At 37.5% G+C, this 27,943-nt stretch overlaps 1 protein-coding gene across 1 annotated transcript in view; it reads right to left on the bottom strand.

The window, feature by feature from the left end:
• The window catches only part of NPEPPS (aminopeptidase puromycin sensitive), a 96,286-nt gene that overhangs the window by 57,340 nt on the left and 11,003 nt on the right, over nt 1–27,943 (bottom strand). The gene's annotated exons all lie outside the window — the stretch shown is intronic.

The following is a 27,943-nucleotide window of genomic DNA, read 5'->3' on the forward strand; positions in this document are numbered from 1 at the left end:
ACCAAAATGCAAGATGAATACTAAAAATTAAGTGTTAATAGTATCTTAAAATTAACATATTATTGCATGTGAATTATACTTCAATAAAGTAGGAATTTATTTTTTTAATGTTTTATTTATTTGAAAGAGAGAGAGAGCAAGCAGGGGAGGGGCAGAGAAAAAGGGACAGAGAGAGAATCCCAAGCAGGGTCCGTGCTGCCAGCACAGATCTCAACTTGGGGCTCAATCCCAGGAACCATGAGATCATGTCCTGAGCCAAGATCAAGAGTTGGAGGCTTAACCAACTGAGACATCCAGGTGCCCCAATAAGGTAGGAATTTAAAATAAAGGCTAAAAAAATAAAGCAAAGATATGCTCAAAGAAACAAAATCAGAGACTTTGCCATCAACAGACCCATACTAAACATTGTAAAAGTTATTCTTCAAACAAAAAAGAATGATTCTAAAAGGATTGCTAGGATGAACAACAAAACAACAAATATTTTGGTAAAGCTAAAGAAATATTATACTATATATAACAAAATAATGTCTTATGACTTAAAATTTTTTAAAAATGGAGAGAGAGAGGAAAATTAAACTATACCACAATGACACCATGTAAGTCAGATGGAGATACATGGAGATTAAGTGCTCCTAAGATCCTTGTAGTATCCAGAAGAGGGTGAAATGATCAATTACCACTTGATTTTTTTAGTTAGGGATGGCTGTTGTAATTCCAGGGGTACTGACATACATCCAAAAAACAAGCATTACTTTTAGGACCTTTCTAATTAAAAGAATATGAGAAAAAACATAAAATATGGTAGATATAAAGAAAAATAACAGTAATTACATTAAATGTAAATGGATTAGCAGCTTTAGAAGACAAATGTTTTCAGATTGTAACTCAAAGAAAAAAAAGTACAATGAGCTGTTTACATGAGGTATACCTAAAACACAATCATTCAGAAAGGTTAAAGGTAAAGAATAAGAAAAATCGTGACAAACACCAACCAATAATTCATAAAATAAGCAGGGAAAAATCAGTAAAAATGAAGATTTAAACAAAATTAACAAACTTGATTTGGTTAAGACATATATAAAACAGTGTATCCAACAATTACAAAACCACACTCTTTTCAAGCACCCATGAACATTTTAGAAGTGACCAAATCTTGGTCCATAAAGCAAGAGCAAGTCTTAAAGTCCAAAGAAGTAAAATCATATACAGGCATACGTCATTTTATTGTCCATCACAGATATCATGCTTTGCTTACAAATTGAAGGTCTGTGACAACCCTGTGTAGAACAAGTCTATTGGCCCCATTTTCCCCCCAAAGCATTTGCTTACTTTATGTCTCTGTGTCACATTTTGATAAGTCCTAAAATATTTCAAACTTGTATATGTTATGGTGATCTCTGATGTAACTATTATAATTGTTTTGGGGTGCCACAAACTGCACCTATGTAAGACCACTAACCTAATCAATAAATGTTGAGTACACTCAGAATGCAGATGTGATGGAAACAGCAAAATAACTAGAAATGGAGCTTGAAGGTGTGAGTAAACTGCTGCAATCTCATAATGAAGCATGAATGGATGAGAAGTGGCTCCTTTTTTTAAAAAAAATATTTTGGGGCGCCTGGGTGGCACAGTCGGTTAAGCGTCCGACTTCAGCCAGGTCACGATCTCGCGGTCCGTGAGTTCGAGCCCCGCGTCGGGCTCTGGGCTGATGGCTCAGAGCCTGGAGCCTGTTTCCGATTCTGTGTCTCCCTCTCTCTCTGCCCCTCCCCTGTTCATGCTCTGTCTCTCTCTGTCCCAAAAATAAATAAAAACGTTGGAAAAAAAAAAAAAATTTAATGTTTGTTTATTTTTGAGAGGGAAAGAGACATAACACAAGTGAGGGAGGGGCAGAGAGAGAGAAGGAGGACACAGAACCCGAAGCAGGCTCCAGGCTCTGAGCTGGCAGCAAAGAGCCTGACACAGGACTTGAACCCACGAACCGTGAGATCATGACCTGAGCTGAGGTTAGATGCTTAACGGACTGAGCCACCCAGGTGCCCTGATGAGGAGTTGCTTCCTATGGGTAAGCAAAGAAAGTGGTTTCTTGAGATGGAATCAACTCTTGGTGAAGATACTTTGAAAACTGTTGAAATGACAAGAGCAATCTGGAATATTACATAAACTTCACTGATAAAGCAACAATAGGATTTGAGAGGACTGATTCCAATTTTGAAAGAAGTTCTACTGTGGGTAAAATGCTATCAAACAGTATCACATGCTACAAAGAAAGCATTCAAGAAAGGAAGAGTCAACCAATGCAGCAAACTTCATTGTTGTCTTATTTTAAGGAAATGCTACAGGGGCATTTGGATGGCTAGCTCAGTCAGTTAAGCACTAGACTCTTGGTTTTGGCTCAGGTCATGATCTCACGGTTTGTGAGATTGAGCCCCAAATCGGGCTCCATGGAGCCCACTTGGGATTCTATCTCCCCCATCTCTCTGCCCCTCCTCTGCTCGCATTCTCTCTCTCTCTCAAAAATAAACGTTAAATAAATAAAAAAGAAAATGCCACAGCCACCTCAATCTTTAGATCAGTCAGCATCTATTAACATCAAAGCAAGACTCTCCATCAGCAAAAAAAAAAAATTGCGATTTGCTAAAAGCTCTGATAATGATTACCATTTTTTAGCAATGAAGTATTTTTAAGTTAAGGTATATACATTGGTTTTTTTTAACCACATAATGCTACTGCGCACTTAACAGACTACAGTATAGTGTAAACATAACTTTTATATGCACTGGAAAACTAAAAAAAAAACTGATTTGATTCACTTTACCATGATGATTTACTTTATTTCAGGGGCCTGGAACCAAACCAACCTATACTATCCCCCAGATATGCCAATAGTGTGTTACTTGACCATAATACAATTACTAGAAAAGCTCCAGGTACATCTAAATATTCCATGAATCAGAAAGTATTTTGAACTGAATGATAAAGACACTGTATGTCAAAAAAACGTGGAAGCAGATCAGTGGTTGCCTGCAGATGGGGAGAGAAGGGGAAGAATGGATCACAAAGGGGCATGAGGAAACACTGCAGGGGTGATGGATATGTTATCTTGGTTGTATCCATTGGTCAAAAAGTATCAAGTTATACATTTTATTTATTTATTTTAAGAGAGAGAGAGAGAGAGAGGGAGCGAGCACGAGTCAGTGAACAGGGAAGGGGCAGAGGGAGAGAGAGAATCTTCAGCAGGCTCCACATCCAGTGCAGAGCCCACCAGGGGGCTGGATCTCACAACTGTAAGATCATGACCAGAGCTGAAATCAAGAGTCAGACACTCAACCGACAGACCCACCAAGGTGCCCCCAAATTATACATTTTAGTACACACGGTTTATTACAAGTCCAATATTACATAAACCTTATAAAGCTGTATTTAAAAAAAGGAAAGAAAAAAAGAGGAGAAGGCAGGAGGAGTTGCAGCTGCATCAAACCACAGTCACTGCCTGGAGAATTTCCCCCAAAACAAACTAAAAAAAAGTGTGGGATGCACCTAAAAGTGGTATATTTTTAGAAGGAAACTTTTTAGCTTTAAATGAATGTATTACTATAAAAGCAACTAATAAGCCAAGCAACCATCTCAAAAAGTTTAAAAAAAAAACAACTGCAAAACAAACTTGAAGAAAGGAGAAGGAAATAATAAAGAGCAAAAGTTAAGGAAACAGAAAATAAACATGCAATTGAGGACTTAAAATCAAAAGTTGGCTGGGTGGCTCAATCAGTTAAGAACCCGACTTCAGCTCAGGTCATGATCTCACGGTTTGTGAGTTCAGGCCCCGCATCAAGCTCTCTGCTGTCAGCACATAGCCCACTTTAGATCCTCTGTCCGCCCCCTCCTCTGCCCTTCCCCAGCTTGTTCTCTAAATAAATAAATAAATAAATAAATAAATAAACAAACAAACAAATAACACAAAAGTTGGTTCTTAGACTAATAAAACTGAAAAGACTTGGGGACTGAAGGGGAAAAAAGAAAAGTCATGAGGAAATAAAATACGGTTGACCCTGAACAACACGAGTTTGAACTGTGCAGGTTAACTTCCACATGGATTTTTTTAATAAATACAGTACTGTAAATGTACTTTCTCTCCTTTATGGTTTTCTTTTTTTATTTTCAATTTTTAAAATTGTATTTTAATTCCAGTACAGTTAACACACACTGTTATATTAGTTTCAGGTGTACAATATAGTTGTTCAGCAATTCTACACATTCTCGGTGCTCATCAAGACAAGTGTGTTCTTCGTGCCTTTACCTGTTCCCCCCGCCCCCTGCCCTGTAGCCATCAATTAGTTCTCTACAGTTAAGAGTCTGTTTCTTGGGGCACCTGGGTGAGCATGAGCCCCGCTTCAGGTGAGCCCCACTTCTCTTTACCTCTTTCTCTGCCCCTTGCTCACTTGCCCCCTCTTTCTCTCTCAATAAAAAGAGTATGAGTTTGTTTCTTAATTTCTTTTTTCCCCCTTTGTTTCATTTCTTAAATTCCACATAAGAGTAAAATCATATGGGTTTTGTCCTTCTCTGACTTATTTCTCTTAGCATAATGCTCTCCAGCTCCACCCATGTTGTTGTCAATAGCAAGATTTCAGTTTTTATGGCTGAGTAATATTCCAATGTGCGCGCACGCACACACACACGCACACACACACTACATCTTTATCCATTCATCCGTTGATGGATACTTGGGCTGCTTCCACAATTTGACAATTGTAAATAATGCTGCAATTAACATAGGGGTGCAAAAATCCTTTCAAATTAGTGTTTTCACATTCTTTAGGCAAATACTCAGTAGTGGAATTACCGGATCATATGACAATTATATTTTTAATTTTTTGAGGAACCTCTATATACTATTTTACACAGTGGCTACAACAAACTGCATTCCCACCTTATGGTTTTCTTAATAACATTTTCTTTTCTTTAGCTTACTTTATTGTAGAAATACAGTATATGATACATATAATACACAAAATATGTGTTAACTCTAGGTTACTGGTGAGTCTTCCAGACACAGTATGCTACCAGTACTTAAGTTTTGGAGGAGCCAAATTATATGCAGATTTTCAACTGCACAGGAGGTTGGTGCCCCTAAACCCTGCAATGTTCAAGGATCAACTATTTATAAAAAAGTACAGTAAATTTATAAAGTTATTACTTATGTAAAAAAATATATAAATAAAATGATATTTTGTTATATGAGATTTGGTAGCTAAGATCCTTTGTAATGTTAATATATTGAAACAATTTACAGTAGAGTTTTTCAGTGTTTTGTGGCAGCTCCAAATATGAATTACAAGTCTGCCAAGATGCTGATTTCCTTGGCCCTTGGGTCCGCCAGATAGTGCTTGAACAATAAGATACTTCTGTCACCCTTCTTGTGTGAGACTCTTCTTTCCAGTGTACCAAGAACACATTATCATTTTCTATGAATGTCTTGGGGAAAAAAAAGTTAAGAAGCACTGATTTGGAGAATAACTCTTCCAGCTTTGCCTCTAAGAACAGCATACATATTATCAAAAAGACGAAGATAATAAATAGGTGGTGGCAGGATGTGGAAAAAAGAGAACTCTTGTATAATGCCAGTAGAAATGTAATTGGTACAGCCATTATGGAAAAGTTATGAAGGTTCTTCAAAAAATTAAAAATAGGGGTGGCCTGGGTGGCTCAGTTGGTTAAGCGGCTGACTTTTGGTTTTGGCTCAGGTCATGACATCACAGTTCATGAGATCAAGTCCCGAGCTGGGCTCTGTGCTGAGCCTGCTTGGGATTCTCTCTCCCTCTCTCTCTCTCTGCCCTTCCCCTGCTCATGTGTGCATACATGCTCTCTCTCAAAATAAATAAATTTTAAAAACTTAAAAAATAAAAAATAGAGCTATCTTATGATCTTGCAATCCCACTTCTAGATGTATACACAAAGGAAATGAGATCAGTATCTCCCACATTCATTGCAGCATTATTCACAATAGCAAGACACGGAAACAATCTAAGTATCTGCCCCTAGATGAATGGATAAAGACAAGGTGGCGGGGGGGCACACGTGTGTGTATGTACATAATGGAATATTATTCAGCCTTAAAAAAGGAAATTCTGGCATTTGAGAACATGTTTGAGAACAACATGAATGAACATGGAGGACATTATGCTAAGTGAAACAGGCCAGAAACAGACAAGTACTGAGCAATTATTACTTGTATGTGGAATTCAAAATAATCAAACGGAAGCAGAGAGTACAACGGTGGTTGCCAAGAGCTAGGGGGATGGGGAGACATTAAGTAAAACGTACAAAGTTTCAGCTATGCAAGATGAATACTCCTGGAGATCTAATACATAGCAATGTGACTATAGTTAACAAAACTGTTTTGTATAGTTGAAACTTGTAAGAAGGTAAATCTTAAATGTTCTCACCACACACACAAAAAAAAAGAAATGAAGAAAGTTAACTGTGTGAGGTGATAGATATGCTAATTAGCTTGTGATGATTACTTCATGATGTTATGTATCATAAAACATCAAACTATGTATCTTAAATATATATATAATTTTTATTTGCTAATTATACCTCATTAAAACTAGGGGTGGGGAACTCAGCAAATACAAAATTATATTATAGAATCCATTTTTCTTTTCCATTTAATCCAAAAATTACATAATTTACAATTTTCATGCTCTTCATTGTCTTAATATTTAAAACACTGGGGATGCCTGGGTGGCTCAGTCAGTTAAGCATCTGACTCTCGATTTCAGCCTACATCATGATTTCATGGTTCGTGGGTTTGAGCCCCACATCTATGCTGTCTGCGCAGAACTTGCTTGGAATTATCTCCCTCTCTCTCTGGCCTTCCCCCCCTCACATTCGTGTGCTCTTTCTCAAAAACAAATAAACTTAGGGGCGCCTGGGTGGCGCAGTTGGTTAAGCGTCCGACTTCAGCCAGGTCACGATCTTGCGGTCCATGAGTTCGAGCCCCGCGTCGGGCTCTGGGCTGATGGCTCAGAGCCTGGAGCCTGTTTCCGATTCTGTGTCTCCCTCTCTCTCTGCCCCTCCCCCGTTCATGCTCTGTCTCTCTCTGTCCCAAAAATAAAAATAAACGTTGAAAAAAAATAAATAAATAAAAATAAAAAACAAATAAACTTAAAAAAAATGACACACTATATACAAAATCATCTTTTTAACTTTAGGGACAATCTTTTTTTTAATGTTTATTTTTTTTAATAATTTTTAAAATGTTTATTCATTTTTGAGAGAGAGAGCACACAAGCAGGAGACGTGTAGAGAGGGGGACAGAGGATCCAAAGCAGGCTCTGTGCTGATAGATGTGGGTCTCAAACTCACAGACCACAAGGTCATGACATGAGCCAAAGATGGACGCTCAACCAACTGAGCCACCTGGGCACTCAGAGAATCTTAAGCAGGCTCCACACTCAATGCAAAGTCCCATGCGGTGCTCAATCCTCTGACCCTGGGATCATGACCTGAGCTGAAATCAAGAGTCAGACACTCAACTGAATGAGCCACCCAGGTGCCCCAGTACAAAATCTTTACAATTAGCAAATATTTTGACTGTATTCCTCAAAGGGAATAAAATACAAATTAAAGTCAATGACAAAATAATCCCAAATATAATGTAATATTGTTACCCATAAAAGTCAATACCATATGAAGAAATTCAGTCCTAACAAACATGACACTCCATCTCTTTAGATTTTACTTCATTTTACTAAATATTTACCTATTATATATCAGATACTATCAAAGACCACAGAGGAAAAAGAAGGAATCATGGCTCTTGGTCCTTAAGAAACTTAGATTCTAACAAGTATGGACACAAACAAGTACTTACAATATGGTGTCATTAAATTAATAACCAGCAACAGACTGTAGACCCTAGAAGCCAAACTACCTGGATTTGCATCAATTACCAGTCTTATGACCTACCATACATTACATGACCTCTCTGTACCTAAAGCTGTTGTCTCTATGAATATGTAATACACTCTGCCTGGCATACAATAAACCATGAATTCTCCAGTATTTTTATCATTACTACTAAACATGATCATTATTATGAAAAATGATACACGTGACTGGGCCCCTAACCTGGTCTACAGATTATAGGGAACCTAACCTAATTTAGGAAGCCAATGTATCTTTTATAATCAAATGACAAGTTATCTAAATTCTTAAAAACAACAGCCACTAAAGCAATCCATATCACATTAAAGCTGTTTAAATAAGGTTAAAAACCCACTAAATACAAATAAGATAAATTTTAAAACTATGATACACTGATATACTTTATATTCGTACATAACCTTATGGAACCTGGACTACTCCTTATCAGAGTTTTCCATTACCGTTCAAAACCAACTAAAATGAAAGCGAAAGAATTTAAGTGTGCACAACTCCAAACGTCATGTTTCTCATTTCTGACTTGTACTAAAAAGGAAGAAAAGGGTTGACTAGCAGTATCGTTTGTCCCTCCTTTTTTAAAAAAAAAAAATTATTTAATCTCTACACCCAACATGGGACTTGAAGTCACAATCCCAAGACTGAGTCATATGCTCTTTCAACTGAGCTGGCTCAGCTGGCACCCCCAATTTGTTCCTTCTAATGCAAGAATATATTCAATCTGACGCCAAGTTGAGCTAATCGTACTTACAGATTACTTATTTTAAAATGCATACATTTTGTATAGAAAGCAAAATACAGTTTCATATATAAACTTAGATATCCCAATAAGATCAGGAATTAGAAATTTAAGATTTTATCTTGGGGCGCCTGGGTGGCTCAGTTGGTTAAGCATCCGACTTCAGCTCAGATCATGATCTCACAGTTCTTGAGTTCAAGCTCCAAGCTGGGCTCTGTGCTGACAGCTCAGCCTGGAGCCTGCTTCAGATTCTGTGTCTCCCTCTCTCTCTGCCCCTCCCCCATTCACATTCTGTCACTCTCTAAAAAATAAACATTAAAATTTTTTCAATTAATTTAAAAAAAATGTTTATTTATTTTTGAGAGAGAGAGAGAGAGAGAACCGTGAACCACCCAGGCACCCCTACTGTGTCAAATTTTTAACACATATCAAATTACCTGCTGTAGATATGATTATCAAATATCCTCCTAAAGAGTTGCTTCATTTTATATGTCTAATGAAGAGTACGAGACTGTGTTCTGCTTTTTATGAACCCGTTAGTAGTAGGGTTAAATATTTTTTCATCTACTTATTGGCCTTTTACTTTTTGTAACAATTATAAATCTGTAGTATTTCTGTCCAATTTTATATTGCTTGAACATACATTTTATATACTGTATTTACTTATACAATAAAATGTTCAAATAAAAATATTATTTTTTCATTTCTTAGATTAGAATACAAAGACTGATAATAACATCCAGTGTGGTGACAGTATAGATTGATAACAATACTCAGGATAAATTCCTTAAATATAAGGAAATGAACAGTCCTGGGATGCCTGGGTGGCTCAGTTGGTTAAGCATCTAGCTCTTAATTTCAGCTCAGGTCATGATCTCGGAATCTGTGGGTTCAAGCCCCGCATCAGGCTCTGTGCTGATGGTGTGGAGCCTGTTTGGGATTCTGGCTCCCTCTCTGTCCACTCTTTCTCTCTCAAAATAAATAAATAAACTCAAAAAAAATTTTTTTAAAAAAGGATATGAACAGTCCTATATTCTTGACAGGCATGTAAAATGACACAATTTTTCAGGAAGGATACTTGATAATCATAGCTACAACAGATAATTTGATATGTGTTAAAAATTTTTAAAGTACTTTTATGCATAATGCAATTTATAACTATACTCTCACTGGTACACAAGATATCCTTTGCACTACCGTTTACAACAGCCAAAAAAGGGAGGGATAATGTGCATTAAGAAATGGCTTTAGGGGGGCTCCTGGCTGGCTCAGGTGGGAGAGTATGTGACTCTTTATCTCAGGGTCTTGAGTTCGAGATGCATGTTGGGTGTAGAGCCTACTTTAAAAAAGAAAAGAAAGAAATGGCTTGTAAAATGACACATTTATACCAGGTTTTTATGAGACAGATCTATGTATATTGTCCTAAAAAGTGAATATCACCTTAGTTTAAAAAAGCAAGTTCTAAAGCCCTGTATATCAAAATCTCACTTCTGTAAATTAAAGAGAAAAATTTGCACGTATAAAATAATTCATATGACATTATTAACAGTGCTTACTTCTGGGACTAGAGGGTAGGTGGTACAATGAAGGGAGGGAAAAAAGGACTTTTTATTTTATATTATTATTTTTTTAATGTTTATTTTTTTATTTTGAGAGAGAAAGAGAAAGCAAACACAGGGGAGGGGCAACGAGAGGGAGAGAGTCCCAAGCAAGCTCCATACTGTCAGCACAAAGCCCGAAATGGGGTTCAATCCCATGAACCATGACATCATGACCTGAGCTGAAATCGAGTCAGATGCTTAACCGACTGAACCACTCAGGCACCCCAACTGTTTATTTTATATTCTATGTTGTTTGATTTTATGACAACAAATATAAACTTTCTTTGTCATTAAAAAAAAATAAACAAAATAATATATTAAACACCATGTTAATGAAGATAACCTATAACTGTTTTGTAATTGTTCACATTTTAAAAATAATTCGTATGCAATGTTTACAAAGTATTTTAAGCTTTAATAACAATCTTCAGATCATTAAACCATCATCTTAATACTTACTGATGATAATGTGTATCCGGATTAAGGCCAATAATGGTACCTACAAGTAGCTGAATGAGGGGCACCTGGGTGGCTTAGTCATTCAAGGGTCTGACTTGATTTTGGCTTAGATCATGATCTCGTGGTGTGAGATCAAGCCCTGCATGGAGCTCTGTGCTGAAAGCACAGAGTCTGCTTGGGATTCTCTCTCTCTCTCTCTCTCTCTCTCTCTCTCTCTCTCTCTCTCTCTCTCTCCCCCCACCCCTCCCCCACTCATGCTCGCTCTCTCTCGCTCAAAATAAATAAAACATTTAAAAAATACATTTTAAACAAACACAAATAGTTGAATGAAATACCATCTTCTACAGATCTCATAATGAATTGTTTCACTTTTTTTTTTTTAAAGCAAGCTCTTAGCCCAATATGGGGCTTGAACTCACGACCCCAAGATCAAGAGTCACATGCTCCACCAACTGAGCCAGCCAGGCCCCAGTTATGTTTCGCATTTTTAAATGATGCATCTAGACTTCTGCTTCTGGCTATCACAGCTTAGGTGGTATCAGAACAATTATAAAAATCGGATTAAAGAACTTTTAAGTGTTTGAATGGGAATCACACAAAGAACAACTCTATATTCCCAGGTTCTTTATTCCCTTGCTGCATTTTCTGACTCCTAAACAGAACACAGAGGCCAATGAAGAAAGGAGAGCCATAAAGCTTGCAGCAGTCTTGCTGGGCTGAAGACACAAAAATTGGAATTCAGAACTACCAAAGCAGCCAGAATTCAAATGGCCAATATCCCAGAAAAATGGAATAACAGATTGTCTAACATTCTTTATTCAATTTTCCCTCAAGACATTTGGTGACTCCTAGATTTCAGCAGTTTTATGACGGGAGGGAACTAAATACTGAATTTCAGGGCCCAAAAGGGAAAGGAAAACCTTAGTAAACACCCCTGACCAGGCTACAAACCCGGAATAAGAGCAGTTTAGAAAAAACAAACAGATTCAATTGTATCAAGATGATCTTGCTTATTAATAAAAGATTGAAAGCTTTCCCCTTAAGGTCAGGAATAAAACAGGATGGCTGTTTTTGCAACTTCTATCCAACATAGTACTAGAGGTTCTAGACAGAGTAATTAGGCAAGAAAGAGAAATAAAAAGCATTCAAATTGTAAAGAAAGAAGTAAATGTTCTCTGTTCAGAGAAAAATGACCTTATATATAGAAAATCCTCAGGGTTCCAACAAAAAAACTGTTAGAATAAGCAAATTCAGCAAAGTTGTTGTACACAAAATCAACATACAGAAATCAGTTGCATTTCTACACACTAACAATGAACAATTTCAAAAGGAAATTAACAAAACCATTCCATTTGCAATAACATCAAAAATAATGTAAACATACTCAGGAACAAATTTAACCAAGGAAGTGAAAGACTCATACACTCGAAACTAAAAAAATGGTGCTAAAAGAAGTTAAAGAAGATATACAAACAAATGGAAAGACATCCCTTGTTTATGATTAAAAGTCAATATTAAGGGGCGCCTGGGTGGCGCAGTCGGTTAAGCGTCCGACTTCAGCCAGGTCACGATCTCACGGTCCGTGAGTTCGAGCCCCGCGTCGGGCTCTGGGCTGATGGCTCAGAGTCTGGAGCCTGCTTCCGATTCTGTGTCTCTCTCTCTCTCTGCCCCTCCCCCGTTCATGCTCTGTCTCTCTCTGTCCCAAAAATAAATAAACGTTGAAAAAAAAAAATTAAAAAAAAAAAAAAAAGATGCTCATAATATCCATGGGGCACCTGGTGGGCTCAGTCAGATGTATGGCTCTTGATCTCAGGGTTGTGAGTTCGAGCCCCACCTTGGGTGTAGAGATTACTTAAAAATGTTTTTAAACTTAGAGGCACCGGGGTGGCTCAGTCAGTCAAGTGTCCAACTTCAGTTCAGGTCATAATCTCATGGTTTGTGAATTCGAGCCCCATGTCAGGCTCTCTGCTTGTCAGCATAGAGCCCACTTCAGATCTTCTGTCCCCCTCTTTGCCCCACCCCCGCCAAAAATAAACAAACATTAAAAAAAGTTTTTAATTAAAAAAAAAAGATGTTCATAATATCCAAAGCAATCTATAGATTCAGTACAATCCCTCTCAAAAGCTCAACAATGTGTTTTGCAAAAATTTAATAACCCATCCAAAAAAATCACTTAGTATCTCATAAAGACCTTTAGAGCCAAAGCAACCTTGAAAAAAGAACAAAGTTGGAAGTTTCACATTTCCTGATTACAAAGGTATAGTAACCAAAAAAAAAAAAAAAAAAAAAGTGTGGTACTAGCATACAGACAGACATACAGACTAATGGAATAGAATCAAGAGCCCAGAAATAAACTCTTGCATATATGATCAAATGATTTTCAACAAGGGTACGAAAATTATTCAATGGGGAAAGGTAATCTCTAAAAAAGAAATAGTGCTGGGGGGCACATGCACCCCAAAGTTTACAGCAGTGCCATCGACAATAGCCACAGTATGGAAAGAGCCCAAATGTCCATCGACAGATGAGTGGATAAAGAAGATGTGGTATATATATACAATGGAGTATTACTCAGCAATCAAAAAGAATGAAATCTTGCCATTTGCAACTACATAGATGGAACTAGAGGGTATTATGCTAAGAGAAATTAAGTCACAGAAAGACAAATATCATATGACTTCACTCCTATGAGGCATTTAAGATACAAAACAGATGGACATAAGGAAAGGGAAGCAAAAATAACATAAAAACAAGGAAGGGGACAAAACATAAGACTCAAATACAGAGAACAAACTGAGGGCTGCTGGAGGGGTTGTGTGTGGGGAGGTGGGCTAAATGGGTAAGGAGGATTAAGAAAGGCACTTGATGGGATGAGCACTGGGTATTATACATAGGGGATGAATCACTGGAATCTACTCCTGAAATCATTATTGTGCTATATGCTAACTAACTTAGATGTAAATTAAAAAAAGAAGAAGGGGCGCCTGAGTGGTGCAGTCGGTTGGGCATCCGACTCTAGCTCAGGTCATGATCTCACGGTTCGTGAGTTCGAGCCCCGCGTCAGGCTCTGTGCTGACAGCTCAGAGCCTGGAGCCTACTTCGAATTCTGTGTCTCCCTCTCTCTGTGCCCCTCCCCCACTCACACTGTCTCTCTTTCAAAAATAAAGATTAAAAAAATTAAAAAAAAAAAAAAGAAGAAAAAGAATAGTGCTGGGAAAACTGGATATCTACACGCAAAAGAATAAAGGTGGACTTTTTAAAAAATGTTTATTTATTTATTTTGAGAGAGAGAGAGAGAGAGGGGGAGGGAGGGAGGGAGAACAAGCAGGGGAGGGGCAGAGAGAGAGGGAGACAGAAAATCCCAAACAGATTCCACTCTGACAGCTCGAAGCCCGATGTGGGGCTCCATCCCACAGTCTGTGAGATGGTGACCTGAGCTGAAATTAAGAGTTGACACTTAACTGACCAAGTCACCCAGATGCCTCTAAAGTTGGACTTGTTGAATCACCATACTGTACACCTAAAACTAACATAACACTGTAAGGGTTCCCCCTGCCTTTTTTGGGAATCTCTACACCTAACATGGGGATCAAACTCACAACCCAAGATCAAGAGTCACATGCTCTTTAGACTGAACCAGCCAGGCACCCCTATAACACCGTATGTTAACTGTACTGGACTAAAATACAAAACCTAAAAAAATGAGCTCAGGGTGCCTAGATGGCTCCATCAGTTAAGAGTCTGACTCTTGATTTCAGCTGAGGTTATAATCTCATGATTAGCGGGATTGAGCCAAAGTCAGGCTCCAAGCTGAGTGTGGAGCCTGTCTGGGATTCTCTCTCTCCTCTCTCTCTGCCCATCCCCCATTTGCACTCTTTCTCTCCCTCTCAAAAATAAAATAAAAATAAAACTTTTTTAAAAAATGAGCTCAAATGAATCAAAGACCTGAATGTGAGAACTCACACTACAAAACTCTTAAAAGAAAATGCAGGTGCACCTGGATGGCTCAGTCGGTTGAGTGTCCGACTTTGGCTCAGGTCACAATCTCACAGTTCATGAGTTCAAGCCCAATATCGGGCTCACTGCTGTCAGCTTGTCAGTGCAGAGCCCACTTCAGATCCTCTATCCCCCTTTCCTGCCCCTCCTCTGTGCTCTCCCCAAAAATGAATAAGTGTTTTTTAAAAATGCAAAAGTTTCAGGGGTGCCTGGGTAGCTCAGTCGGTTAAGCATCCAACTTCGGCTCAGGTCATGATCTCAAAGTTTGTGAGTTCGAGCCCTGCGTCGGGCTCTGTGCTGACAGCTAAGAGCCTGGAGCCTGCTTCAGATTCTGTGTCTCCCTCTCTCTCTGCCCCTCACCTGCTCACGCTCTCTCTCTGTCTTTCAATAATAAATAAACGTTAAAAAAAAAAAAAGCAAAAGTTTCTGGGAATGCAAGCTGGTGCAGCCACTCTGGAAAACAGTATGGAGGTTCCTCAAAAAACTAAAAATAGAACTACCCTACGATTCAGCAATTGCACTACTAGGTATTTATCCAAGGGATACAGATGTGCTGTTTCGAAGGGACACATGCACCCCCATGTTTATAGCAGCACTATCAACAATAGCCAAAGTATGGAAAGAGCCCAAATGTCCATCGATGGATGAATGGATAAAGATGTGGTGTGTACATATATATATATATATATATATGTATATGTATATGTATATATGTACATATATATATATATATATATATTTATATACACACACAGTAGAGTATTACTCAGCAATCAAAAAGAATGAAATCTTGCTATTTGCAACTACGTGGATGTAACTGGAAGGTATTATGCTAAGCGAAATTAGTCAGAGAAAGACAAGAATCATATGACTTCACTCATATGAGGACTTTAAGAAACAAAACAGATGAACATAAGGGAAGGGAAACAAAAATAATATAAAAACAGGGAGGGAGACAAAACAGAAGAGACTCATAAATATGGAGACAAACTGAGGATTACTGGAGGAGTTGTGGGAGGGGGGATGGGCTGAATGGGTAAGGGGCATTAAGGAATCTACTCCTGAAATCATTGTTGAACTATATGCTAGCTAATTTGGACGTAAATTAAAAATAATAATAAAATTAATTTAAAAAATGCAAAAGTTTCATGACATTGGACTTGGCAACAACTCCTTGGATATTATGCCAAAAGCACAAGCAACAAATAAAAAGCTGAACCTCATCAAAATTAAAAACTGTTGTACATCAGAACACAATCAACAGAGTGAAAGGCAATGTACAGAATGTATGAGCATGCATGAGCCAGGAAGAGGCAGAGGAGAAGGAAGAGACAGAATCCCAACCAGGCTCCACGCTGCCAGCGCAGAGCTTGACACAGGGCTTGAACTCAACTGTGAGGTCATGACCTGAGCCAAAACCAAGAGCTGAACACCCAACTGACTGAGCCACACAGGTGCCCCCCATCTCATTATTAAAGACCTATTTCCTGTCTTTAATACATCATGTCTGGGTCTCAAAAACTATTGGAAGGCATACTAAAAGGAAGAAAATGCAATTTGAAGAGACTAAACAAACATCAAAACCAGAGTCAGTTACGACAGGAATGTTGGAATTATGTGACCAGGATTTTTGTTTTAAACTATGATTGATATGCTAAGATATTTAATGAAAAAAGTAGACACGTGCAAGAACTGACAGATAATGTAAGCAGAGAGACAGAAATACTAAAAAGGAATTTAAAAAATGATAGAAATCAAAAACAGTAACAGAAATGAAGAATGCCTTTGATGGGTTGGTTGTTAAGACTGGTCATGGCTGAGGAAACCATCTCTGAGCCTGCAGACATGACAAAAGAAACCTCCAAAACTGAGGGTAAAAGTGGGGGAAGGGACGAGGGGGGGAACAGAACAAAATGTCCAAGAATTATGGGAAAACTTTAGGTGTAACCATGATGGGACTACCAGAGGGACAAGAAAAGTAAAGGAATGGAAGCAATATTTGGAGCAATAAAGGCTGAGAATTTCTCCCAAATTAATGTCAGATACCAAACTACAAATCCAGGAAGCTCAGAGAAGACCAAGCAGGATAAATGTAAAAAAAAACAAAAACCAAAACCTCTAAACCTAGGCATATCATATTCAAACTTTAGGAAATCAAACATAAAGAAAAAGTCTTGAAAGAAGCCACAGGGGAAAAAAACACTTTATTTATAGAAGAGTAAGATAAGGATTACATTCAACTTCTCATCAATCACACTAGCAAGAAGAGAATGGAATGAAACATTTAAAGGGAAGAAAGAAAAACTAACTAGAATTCTGTATCCTTGAAACTGATCCTTCAGTGGCATTCACTTTCAAATGCCCCCTCTCTGTAAAGAGAGCTTTCATATTATTCTTACTTTCTGTTCTTCTAATATGCTTTTGCCGGCTGCTCATTAAAGAAAAAAAAAAAGATCCTTCAAAAGTGAAATAGAATACTCCTCTCAATCTGGCTGTGAACCTAAACTGTTCTAAAATAAAATTAAGGGACACCTGGGTGGTTCAGTAAATGTCTGACTTCAGCTCAGGGCATGATCTCATGGTTTGTGAGTTCAAGCCCTGCATGAGGGACAGTGCAGAGCCTGCCTGGGATTCTCTCCCCGTCTCTGCCTCTCTCCCACTGATATGCACGCATGCACACATGCGCTCTCTCTCAAAATAAATAAACTTAAAACAAAATTAAGTCTTAAAAACAAGCGAGGAAAAATAAACTTCTCAGATAAACAAAAATTGAGGGAATTTGTTACCAGTAGACATGCTTCGCAAGATATGTTAAAAGAAGTTCTTTAGGGGCTCCTGGGTGGCTCAGTCAGTTAAGCATTGGACTCTTGATCATGATCTCAGGTCATGATCTCACAGTTAATGAGACCGAGCCCTGAGTCAGGAAGCTTACTTGGGATTCTCTCTCTCCTCTTTCTCTGCCATTCCCCTGTGCATGCACTCTCTCTCTCTCTCTCTCTCTCTCAAAATAAACATTAAAAAAAAAAGTTCTTTAGAGAAAAGGAAAATTATATAGGTCAGAAACTTGGATCTATACAAAGGAAGAGCATTATAGAATGAATAAATGAAGGTAAAATAAAAATATTTTTGTTATTTTTAAGTGATCTAAACGATAATTTGTTCAAAATATTAATAATAATGTATTTGATTAGGTTGGCTTCTGTGTGTGTGTGTGTGTGTGTGTGTGTGTGTGTGCGCGCATGTGCTTATGCATAAGGGAAATGAATGGTAGCAATGATACAAGGCATGGCAGGAAGGAATTGGGAATATTTTGTTATTATATGGTGCCTGTACTACTTGGGAAGCATGATGGTGTTATATGAAAGTGACTGAGTTAGTTATAAATGTATACTGCAAAATCTAGGGAAACCACTTAAAAAATTTTACAGATTAAAAGTAAAGGGATGGAGGGGTGCCTGGGTGGCTCAGTCAGTTGAGCGTCTGACTTCAGTTTAGGTCATGATCTCACAGCTTGTGCGTTCAAGCCCCACGTTGGGCTCTATGCTGACAGCTCAAAGCCTGGAGCCTGCTTCAGATTCTGTGTCTCCCTCTTTCTCTCTGCCCCTCCCCCATTCACGCTCTGTCTCTCTCGCTCAAAAATAAACATTAAAAGAAAATAATTTTTAAAAATTTTTTAAAAAGTAAAGGGATGGAAACAGATACACTAACACTAATGAGAACAAGTGCAAGTAGCTGTATTAATTTCAGACAGAGCTGATTTCAAAGCAAAAAGAGAGGAACATTACATAACGAGAGAGGGGCCAATACTCCAAGAAGACATAACAATCCCTACTGTGTATGTATCTAACAACAAAGCATCAAAATACATGAGGCAAAACCTGACAGAATGGCAAGGAGAAATACATAAATCTAGTACTAGAGCTGAGACCTTAACATCCTTCTATCAGAAATAAATAGACTCAGCAGCAGAAAATCTGTAAGGATACAGTTGAACTCAACAGCACCATCAATCAACTGGATATAATTGACATCTATAGACTATTTCATTAAACAGAATGTGTTACACATTTTACTCAAGCTCACTTGGAACATTCATCAAGACAGACCATATTTTGTGTCATAAAACACACTTTTAACTATCAGGGCACATCAGGGCACCTGGGTGGCTCAGTCAGTTAAGTATCTGACTTTGGTTCAGGGCATGATCTCACGGTTCATAGGTTTGAGCCCCACATCAGGCTCTGTGCTGACAGCTCAGAGCCTGGAGCCTGCTTTGGATTCTGTGTCTCCCTCTCTCTCTGCTCCTCCCCCACTCATGCTCTGTCTCTCTCTCAAAAAGAAACATTTTTTAAAAATTAAAAATAAATAAATAAGAGAATAGAAATCTAAAACCTCTGCTTTTTGACCACAAAGGAATTAAACTAGAAATCAGTAACAGAAAAATAGCTGGAAAAATTCCCAAATACTTGGAAATTAAATTATATATATATATTTATGTTTTATATATATATTATATATTGATATTAATTATATATTATATTAATTATATGTTAATATTATATATAAATATATAAATTTTATATATATTATATATATATATATATTTATAAAATAACACACAGGTCAAAGAAGAAATCTCAAGAGAAACCTTTAAATATTTTTAACTAAATGAAAATGCAAATACAACTTATCAAAGTTTGTGGGATTCAGTGAAAGAAGTGCTTAGAGGGAAATTTATAGTACTGAAAACATATATTAGAAAAGAAGATCTAATTTCAATTATCTAGGGGTACCTGGCTAGATCAGTCAGAAGATACAACTCTCGATCTTGGGGTTCTGATTCAAGCCCCACGTTGGGTGTAGAGTTTACTTATAAATAAATAAATAAAATCATCTAAGCTTCCACGTTAGGAAACTAGAAAAAGTTTTTTAAATCCAAATTAAATCCAAAATAAGCAGACAAAAATAAGTAATAAAAATTTGAGCAGATATCAATGAAATTTAAACTAGAAAAACAGGGGGCACCTGGGTCACTCAGTCAGTTAAGTGCCCAATTCTTGATTTTGGCTCAGGTCATGATCTCATGGTTTGTGGGATTGAGCCCTACATCAGGCTCCATGCTGACAGCACAGAGCCCGCTTGGGATTCTCTCTCCCCCTCTCTCTCTGCCCCTTCCCTGCTTGCACGTGTGTGCTCTCTCTCATTCTCAAATAGACTTTAAAAACATAATAAAAGAAAATAAAATAGAAAGTCAGTAGAGAAAAATCAACAAAAAACCCCACAAAACTGATTCTTTGAAAAAAAAAATCAATAATCCTCTAGCCAGGTTAAGGGAAAAAGAAGACACAAATTACTAAAATCACAAGTGAAAGAGGGAACATCAGTACAGACCCCATGGACATTAAAAAGATAATACAGAAATATTATAAAGAAGTCTCTGCCCACAAATTTAAAAACCTCAATGAAATGGACCAATTCCTTGAAACACACAATCTACTAAAACTCACACAAGAAGAAACAGATAATCTGAATAGCTATAAATCTATTAAAGAATTCAATCAATAATAATCCTCCAAAACAGAAAGCACAGGCCCAGATAAGTTCACTTGTGAATTCTACCAAACATTTAAGTAAGAAATTATATACATTCTCTACACTCTCTTCCAGAAGATAGAAGCAGAACTCATTTTATGAGTTCTAACTTCCTAACTCATTTTATGAAGTCAGCACTACCATAACATCAAAACAAAAGACATACAAGAAAACTATCAACCAATATCTCTTATGAATGTAAACACAAAAATCCTCAACAAAATATTAGCAAATCAAATGCAGCAACATATAAAAATATAAAAAGAGGGCCGTCTGGGTGGCTCAGTCAGTTAAGCATTCAACTTTAGCTCAGGTCATGATCTCACAGTTTGTGAGTTTGAGCCCCATGTTGGGTTCTGTGCTGATAGCTCAGAGCCTGGAGCCTGCTTCAGATTCTTTCTCCCTTTCTCTCTGTCCCTCCCCCATAAATCCCCCTCACTCAAAAATAAACACATGTTTAAAAAAAAGAAAAAGAAAAAAAATATATAAAAAGAGTTATGGGCCATGACCAAGTGGAATTTATCCTAGAATGCAAGGCTGTTTCAACACTCAAAAATCAACTAATGTACTTCATCATAACAGCCTAAAGAAGAAAAATCACACAATCATCACATGTACAAAAAGCATTTGACAAAATCCAATGCCTATTCATGATAAAAACTCTCAGCAAAGTAGAAATGGATGAATTTCTTCAACTTGAAATTCCAAGCTTTCCAGCTAAGATGAGGAACAAAGAAAGCAAAGATATCCCTTCTCATCACTGCTTTTCAACGTTGTACTGAAAATCCTAACACAGTAAGACAAGAAAAGGAAACAAAAGGTATACATACTGGGATGGTAGAAATAAAACTGTCCTTGTTCATAGATGACATGGTCATGTAGAAAATTCAAAAGGATTAGCAAAAAACTGGAACTAATAAGCAATTATAATAAGGTTGCATGATATAAGATTAATACATATAAGTCAATCACTTTTCTATATGCCAGTAATGAATAAGTGGTATTTAAAATTAAAACATTATCATTTACATTATCATATTCAAAAATGAAACAATGAGGTATAAATCTAACAAAATATATAGAAGATCCATATGAAAAAAACACAAAACTCTAACAAAAGATACCAAAGAACTAAATAAATGGGGAGATATTCCGTGTTCATGAGTAAGAAGGCTCCATACTGTCAAGATGTCATTTCCTCCCAACTTGATCTATAGATTCAATCCCAATCCCAATCAAAATCCCAGCAAGTTGTTTTGTGGATACTGAAAAACTGATTCTAAAGTTTATATGGAGAGGCAAACAACCTAGAATAGCCAACACAATACTGAAGAACAAAGTCAGAGGACTGACACTACCCTACTTCAAATCTTACCATAAAGTCTACAGTAATCAAGATAGTGTGGTTTTGGAAAAACAAAAGGCAAGTATATCAATGGAAGAGCATAGAGAGCCTAGAAGTAGATAAATACATAATTTAAATACATAAGTATTTAATACAGTCATAAATACAGTCATATTGATTTTTGACATAGGAGAAAAAGCAATACAAGGGAGCTATCTTTTTGATATATGGTGCTGTTAACTGGACATCCACATGCAAACAATCTACACATAGACCTTACATCTTTTACAAAACCTAACTCAAAATGGATTATAGACCTAAATGAAAATGCAAAGCTACAAACCCCCTGGAAGATAACATTGGAGAAAACCTAAATGATCTTGAGTATTGTGATGGCTTTTTATTTAAAAAAAATTTGTTTTAAAACATTTATTTATTTTTGAAGGAGAGACAGCGTGAGTGAGGGAGGAGCAGAGAGAGAGGAAGACACAGAATCTGAAGAAGGTTCCAGACTCTGAGCAGTGAGCAGAGAGCCAGATATGGCACTCCAATTCACGAGCTGTGAGATCATGACCTGAGCCAAAGTCAGACACTTAACCGACTGAGCCAACTAGGTGCCCCAGTGATGACTTTTTAGATAAAACATCCAGGATATAATCCATGAAAAAGAAATGATAACCTGGACTTAATTAAAATCTAAAAATTCTGCTCTGAGAAAGACAATATCAAGAGAATGAAAAGACAAGCCACAGATTGGGAGAAAATATCTGCAAAGGACACAGCTGATAAGGACTATTATCCAAAACATACAAAGGATTCTTAAAACTCAACAATAAGAAAAAGAACAATCCAGTTAATATTGTGTAAATGATGTGAACTGACATCTCACAGAAGATGATACACAGATGACAAGAAAGCACATGAAAGAGTTTCAACATCATGTGATTAGGCACCCGCAAATTAAAACAGTAATGACATACCACTCTACACCTACTAAAATAGCCAAAATCCAAAACACTGATAACAACAAATGCTTGGGAGCATGCAAAACAACAAGAACTCTCACCCATTGATGGTGGGAATGCAAAATGATACAGTTACTTTGGAAGACGGTCTGGCAGTTTCTTACAAAACTAAACAGTTTTGTTTTTTAAATAATCTCTGCATCCACTGTGGGGCTCAAACTCACAACTTGGCAAACAAGAATTAGATGCTCTACCAACTGAGCCAGCCAGGGCCCCCTAAACGCACTCTTATCATAGGATCCAGCAACCATGCTCCTTGGTATCTATCAAAAGGAGCTGAAAACATACATCCTCACAAAAACCTGCACGTGGATATTTACAGCAACTTTACTCCTAACTGCCAAAACTTTAGAGTAACCCAGAAGTCCTTCAATAGGTAAATGGACAAATAAACTGGTATATACAGACAATGGAATATTATTCAGAGCTAAAAAGAAATGAACTCTCAAGCAATGATGAAAAGACATGGAGAAACTTAAGTGCATTAATACTAAGTGAAAGAAGCCAATCTGAAAAGGCAACATACTGCACTATGACTCCAACTATATGACATTCTAGAAAAGACTATGGAGACAATAAAAAGATTAGTGGTTGCCAGGGGTTAGGAAGGAAGATTGGCAGAGCACAGAGGATTTTTAGGGCAGTGAAACAGTTGTGTGTGGTACAGTAATGGTGACTACATTTGTTAAAACCCATAGAATGTATAACACCAAGAGTGAACCCTAATGTAAACTATGGACTCTGAGTGTTAATGAGGTGCTAATGTAGGTTCATCTACTGTAACAAATGTACCATTCTGGTTCAGGATGTTGATTATGAGGGGAAAGGGGGTGGGTGGGACAAGGAATACATGGGAAATCTGCACTTTTTACTTGAAACCGCTCTAAAAAAATGAAGTTTACTAGCACAAAAAATAAAATCAGAGGCGCCTGGGTGGCGCAGTCAGTTAAGGGTCCAGCTCTTGATCTTGGCTCAGGTAAAGATCTCACCGTTTATGAGTTCAAGCCCCACATAGGGCACTGTGCTGATGGTGCAGAGCTCACTTGGGATTCTGTCTCTTCTCTCTGCCCCTCCCCACCTGGGTGTGCGCACATGCTCTCAAAAGAAACTTTGAAATGAATGAATGAAGGGGCGCCTGGGTGGCTTAGTCAGTTAAGCATTCGACTTTGGTTCAGGTCATGATGTCACAGTTCGTGAGTTCGAGCCCCGCGTTGGGCTCTGTGCTGACAGCTCAGAGGCTGGAGCCTGCTTCAGATTCTGTGTCTCCCTCTCCCTCTCTCTCTCTCTCTCTCTGCTCTCCCCGACTCGCACTCTGTCTCTCTCTCAAAAATACATAAACGTTAAAAAAAAATTTATAAAATGAATGAGTAAATAAATAAAATCACCATTTAATTCAGAAAACAGGAGGTCCTGAAAGTTACCAAAGACCTGGGAAAATATCCGGTTCTTCAATACAGCCTGGAGTGGTGGTTAGCTTCTGCATTTACATACCCATTCTTCAGAAGAATAATAGCACATGATAGACTTTTATGTTCAAAATCCCCAAAACTCAGTATACTCAGGACCGGTAATTAAACCAGAGACAAAATAAAAATAAGAGCTCAGAAATAAGGCCATTTTAGTGCCCCCAAAAAGCTAGCTACCTAAGAAGAGGTATTATGCTAGATTCTGAATCTTTAAAAAGTATATACCACTGGAACACATACAGCAAACTAACACAGTTTGATGAATATATTTAATAGTAATACAGCACAGTATACATCAGTTTCAATTAACAACTAGAAAAATTTCGCACAGGGTTTTTTGCTCTTTTTTTTTTTTTTTTTAAATGTTTATTTTTGAGAGAGAGAGAGAGAGAGACAAAGCATGAGCAGAGGAGGGGCAGAGAGAGAGGGAGACACAGAATCCGAAGCAGGCTCCAGGCTCCGAGCTGTCAGCACAGAGCCTGACGCAGGGCTGCACCTCGTGAACCTCAAGATCATGACCTGGGGTGAAGTCGGATGCTTAACTGACTGAGCCACCCAGGGGCCCCGGGGTTTTTGCTCTTTTTAATGAGACCGCTATGCTCACATCTTATTTTCATGTCCAAATGATAAAGAATATGCATAACACACCACAGTTCCCTGGGAGGCTGCAAATTCAAAAGAAATCAATATAGCTCACAAAAATGTTGCTGGCCAGAAAAGTTCTTCAAAATTTGAATATTTACATGAGACGTGCACTCTTTGGTTTGGCCTCTGTTCCAACACACTTGTTTTCCTATATCCAGTCCAATTCATTCATGTTTTATTATTTGCTTAATCCCAACAGTAACTTTGGTTTGAGGCTCCTACTCTACACTGTTATTTATAATTAAACTCATACTTTGATTCTTTATTTAAAATTTCCTTATGGGGGTGCCTGGGTGGCTCAGTCAGTTGAGCGTCTGACTTCAGCTCAGGTCATGATCTCATGTGTCATGGGTTTGAGCCCCACGTCGGGCTCTGTGCTGACAGCTCAGAGCCTGGAGCTTCGGATTCTGTGTCTCCCCTCTCTGCCCCTCCCCTGCTCATGCTCCCTCTCCCTCTCCCTCTCTCAAAAATAAACAAACATTAAAAAATTAAAAAAATAAAAATAAAATAAAATTTCCTTATGAAATTCTGTATCATATTTCAATATATTCGTATTAAAAATGGGTATTTTCCCTTCTCTTTCAATTTTCCAGATTTGAGGGCTAGCACTTAATTGGTCATGCACGTATTTTCCGAATGATGACAAAAACAACTCTATTGCAAAGAAATGGTAGTTTATTAATGTTATTCCTCAACTACACTTAACTGTATGACAGAATATATATTACTAATAGGCTTATAAAGGCCTATTGAAGCTTATGATCAAGTGTTAGGAACCATTCCTTTTTTTCAAGTTAATAGTTTTGTTCTGAATTATTAATATCTGGCAGTATTTCTGACTAAGCTGTTTCCTTTCATTAAACCCATACATGTGCTCTTATGCACACACTGAAAAATAGAATTCTACTTCAAGAATAAATGTGTTAAAATTTACATGCCTTACAAATAAACCAAAGTGATACTAGTGGACCTGAAAGTATGTATTAGAACCTTCTATGAAATATTATGTCGCCAATGGAAAATTGTTTCTTTATACAGCTAATGCCACAAACATACCTGACAGAGTATACACTAAGGGAAAAGTTGGTACAAAACTTTCAAGTGATCATTCTCCATGTGCTTATGCCCAAGCCATCTATTAACGATAAATTAAAAAACTCTTTACCTGTCAGGACCTGAGTTCAGGCACTCAAAAGTTTCGTATTTCTCGTGCAGAAGCTGATGACAATACTAATCCCTGCCCTGTGTAGGGAGGTGCACTCCTTGTACTGGGGCTTAAGTGCTAGTGATTTCACCAACCCTTGAAGTGCAGAACAGTAAAAAAACAGTTTTCAGCCGTTTTTCTTACTGATTTCTCATTTTTTAAATACTACAAAGATCTCAATTAGGTTTTAAAATAAATTATTTCTGTTTAAAAGGCAGTGCCTTAGTTTAAGGAGACACATGCCAATAGGTCTTTCTGGGTTACTGCACATATCATAAGATGGCCTTTTCTCATCAATTAAAAACTTACACAGAGAAGCAACAATTTTGTGCTTTCAAACTATTTTCTGATTTTACCTTAAAGCACCAGGATTTAGTGGCTACAGATATGTAAATCAGTTTTGCAGAAGGCAATCTGTAAGTATTAACAAGTACCAGACTAGATGAGATTAGCTGGGTTTAAAAAATGAGTCCTATTGACTCAAATATTCCCCTGCCAACTCATACAGTCCTAGAAGGAGCTGGCAGTCAAATTTCCAACTACTAATTTCTAAAGAAACAATGTGTTGTACTCTCCCATAAGGTAAAAATCAAGAAATGCTACTCTGTCCAAGGGCAAAATTAAGCTGGGTATGTATCTAGAAGGCCAAATCTATCTGTTTCTAACTGAAACCTTAAAATACCACATTAATATAATTTCCCCTCTTCTTATCCCTTAAATTAGAGGTGCTTGCACATGACCCTAGGTTTTTCCCATTGCTGTAGGAGAAATGAGTTGAAAAATATACCTTAGCTAGTTTTGAAGAAAATATTTTAAGTACCTAAAAAAAATTAATATTTTATCTGAATCTCTCTCCAAATCCCCTTACTTCATAAATGAAGCTTTCATTTCTCTTCTGACCCTCTTAGTGAGAACACAAACACTGCTTCCTTGATATTCAGGCTGGTATGAGCTTGGCACCATTCAGTTATGCATATTCAAAGCATTTAAGTTCTCTGAATTCTTTCCTGGCATTTTAGTAGAGGAAGATAAAAACAAACCTGAGCTGAAACCATGCCAGCTGGAGGGTGCACATGTATTTTACCGGGCACCATTTAAAAACTCTGTATTAAATTTAAATGTTCTCTACCTGTAACAAAGCATGTTTGCATTGATATGCGTGGCTAAGGTGCTTATATTTTTCTTCACAGGTAAAGAAATTAAATCATCCCTCTTTCATTTACCAAACAATTGCTTTAATGTTGGCACTCACTCAAAGTCCATTGGAAGGATCTGTTCCTCTAACTTAAAATCACTGCAGTTTGATCTCATGTACAATCGAATATCAGTACTTCTTGGCAATAATCTGCTCAACTGATACTTTTTTTTTTTTTTTTTTTGTCTTTCTATGGACAAAACAATCTAAGAAAAACTCACGAAATAAATACTGCCTGGTCATAAAATGTTACTTGTATGCTTCTTTTCAGAGTAAAGGAGAGGGGAAAGAGCAATACTAAATGGAAATTAAAGGGTCAAATTCCTAACTTATTTGATATCAAATGAAAAGATTTTTTCTTTTCTTTTTAAAGTAAGCTCTACACACAACATGGGGCTTGAACTCACAACCCTGAGACCATGAGTCACATGCTCCACCAACTGAGCCAGCCAGCCAGCGCCCGGATATCAAATGAAAAGACTTTATGGGGCTTCTGAGTGGCTTAGTCGGTTAAACATCCAACTCTTGGTTTCAGCTCAGGTCATGCTCTCGCAGTTCGTGAGTTCAAGCACTGTGTTGGACTCTGTGCTGACGGACTGGAGCCTGCTTGGGATTCTCTCTCTCCCTCCCACTCTCTCTCTCTCTCTCTCTCAAAATAAATAAATAAACTTTAAAAAAAAAAAGTAAAAAGCACTTCAGTTCCAGTATCAATATACTTGTGAGTTTTTGCCA

This window comes from Leopardus geoffroyi, chromosome E1, assembly GCF_018350155.1.
Source record: "Leopardus geoffroyi isolate Oge1 chromosome E1, O.geoffroyi_Oge1_pat1.0, whole genome shotgun sequence".
Lineage (NCBI taxonomy): Eukaryota > Metazoa > Chordata > Mammalia > Carnivora > Felidae > Leopardus > Leopardus geoffroyi.